The following is a 2,491-nucleotide window of genomic DNA, read 5'->3' on the forward strand; positions in this document are numbered from 1 at the left end:
TCATTTCAAACCACTGCTTATACCATATTTAACAGCTCCACTTTCAGTTGTATCACGCTGTATGTTGTTAAATATAGAATTAACAGATCAGTTATCAGAGATATAATATTGATTATCGCAGAGTGTACAGCAAAGATAGAACTTTCTTCTGAGGATTATTTACCAACGGCCTGGGATAGATTCGTAGTTCTTTCATTTTCATTTCCATCCATGCAGTTGTCTTCGGTCTTTCCTCTTTTCTAATGTTAAACCCTTGGCGACTCCTTACCGGCTAAAAGACAACTGCTACAGGGCAAGTCCAGAGTGTGGCCCGGGGCATGTCAAGCCTGGGGTGCTCACAGCACCATTGCACGCCAGCTATACCGGCTTAGCTGATGTCCTGTGCCACCTGAGATATAGTCAACTCTCGAAGAATGCAAGCACCTGCACGCTCTACTGGCACTTCTACTTTAACTGCATTTGCTCCTTCTCTGCCTTACATGTTCCTTTCCAATCAATACCCAGCACATCTTCTCACCTGCTGCGTGCATATTTTACCCACCAAGGTGACAGCCATCTATGGCTGCATTAACTCACTCAATCTCTGCAAACCCAACCGGCTGGAAAACCCAAACTGCGCACACACGCAATACTCTGCAAAGTGTCAGTGCACAATTCTACCGTGTGTTGCAGTCTGTGCGCCCAGTTTGCAAAATGATGGAAGTTAGTGCTTACCGGAATACCTCTTCACTTGTTTTTATGGAGACATAATATACAATGCTCATCAGACATTTTTCCCATTGTATTAACACAAAGCTTATTCATAATATCTCCAAGGGGATGATGGTATTTTACACGGTTAAATCTCTGGTGTTTGAGTTTGTAGTGCGGCGGAGAGGTTTCCCCTTTTGCTGTACTTTTGGACCAGGTGATCCTATGTCTCTGTGGCGCAATCGGTTGGCGCGTTGGCTGTTAACCGATGGTTGGTGGTTCAAGCCCACCCAGGGACGCTTCTTCTTGCTACTGAAGAGACCTCAGGTGCTGACCCGTTAATAAAACTGATCTTCCAGGCCGTACTTACTTTGGGGCAGTGAGGAAGCCCCGTGAGGCTCGCTACTGATTGACCTGCCAGAGGCCTTGTGGCCACCTACCAACCTGTAAGATGTTACTAAAAGAGCTGCGGTTTTATTTCAAAATACTTAGCATCTGTGCATTTAAACACATTTCGAACGTAATCTAAAGACGTCGGCAATTGTTTCTGTGCCCTTGCAATCTGTACGTCAACTGATATACTGTCGCACAGCAGAGCAGGATTTTTCTCAATTGAAGCAGTTTTATCTGAAGCAATCAAGAGCACATTTAAAGGTATCTCAAACCAAGGATTGGGTTACTGGAAACGAATCTGTTATGCTTCATCACGCCTACCCCAATTCTCTTATCTTGCACTGGCATAATGGTTCCACTGGGGATCGAACCCAGGACCTTCTGCGTGTTAAGCAGACGTGATAACCACTACACTACAGAACCTGCTTGCTCGTCTCCTCTCCTAGACATCTCACTGTGTCTCTAGCTAGCTAGCCAGCCAGCTAGCTAGCTAGCTGTCTGTCTACGTATACGTACATATAGCTATTGCTATAGATGGAGAGGCAGATAGGTAGATACGTTTATATGTGTGCACACACGCATACGCTGCAGCGTGGGTATGCGCTGGTCTACTGACTCTTTGCAGCCATGATTTCCTCGACTCAAACTTATGCGACAAATAGCTCGAAGTTAGTTTCACGTGTTAGAAGTGTAGCAGCTGCGAAATAAACAGAGCATACGATATTTGCAGTAATTAATGAATATATTTAAAGTGTGCTGAACAGTGTGAGCAACTTATTTAGCGAGGTCACCGAGTGAGAGACCCGGTAAGAGAACTATGTGAAAACTGCAATCTTTCAAGTTGCTGAGCTACACCTTGCCCCTTATACTAGGCCCGACACCAGGTTGAGCTTCAGCACTACAGGTAGGGGGTGACTATCTGGAAATCTGTGCTGTACTCACTGCTGAAAAGCAGTGATAGAAAGCAGGAAGCTCGTGGCAATGGGCTGACAGCAAGTTACTAGGCCTGCAGTCAAGGTGACTGTTAAGGAGTCAAACCAAACAAGAATGCCCCATTGGTGAGTCTGGTATAGTCACTCGCTCCATCTAACGCAGACACTAAAGGAGTTTTGTCAGAATCAAACCACGTACCACAGAAATGAATAGTCGATATGACTATTAATAGGTTGTTAATAGTTCACAGGCATGATCCAGTGCTCTGATGAAAGCTAGACCAAAAAGAAGCTCCCGTCGAGAATCAGAACCCGGTCTCCCGCGTGACAGGCGGGGATACTCACCACTATACTAACGAGGAAGCCACTGGCACTTGACCCTGTCCGACGGCAGACAAGTCCATAGGGTTAACACACTTAAGGTTACTGCCATCATTTTCTCTACTGGTACTTCAAATGGAATTTTGAAACGAGCA

General features: G+C 45.4%; 1 non-coding gene across 1 annotated transcript; it reads right to left on the bottom strand.

The window, feature by feature from the left end:
- Positions 1-1,433: 1,433 nt before the first annotated feature.
- Positions 1,434-1,506, bottom strand: TRNAV-AAC. The gene has a single exon. It is a non-coding gene; the product is annotated as a tRNA-Val (tRNA).
- Positions 1,507-2,491: the final 985 nt, after the last annotated feature.

The sequence above is a fragment of the Protopterus annectens genome, unplaced genomic scaffold (genome assembly GCF_019279795.1).
Source record: "Protopterus annectens isolate FY-2018-M unplaced genomic scaffold, PAN1.0 ctg67976_obj.part0, whole genome shotgun sequence".
In the NCBI taxonomy this organism is placed as follows: domain Eukaryota; kingdom Metazoa; phylum Chordata; order Ceratodontiformes; family Protopteridae; genus Protopterus; species Protopterus annectens.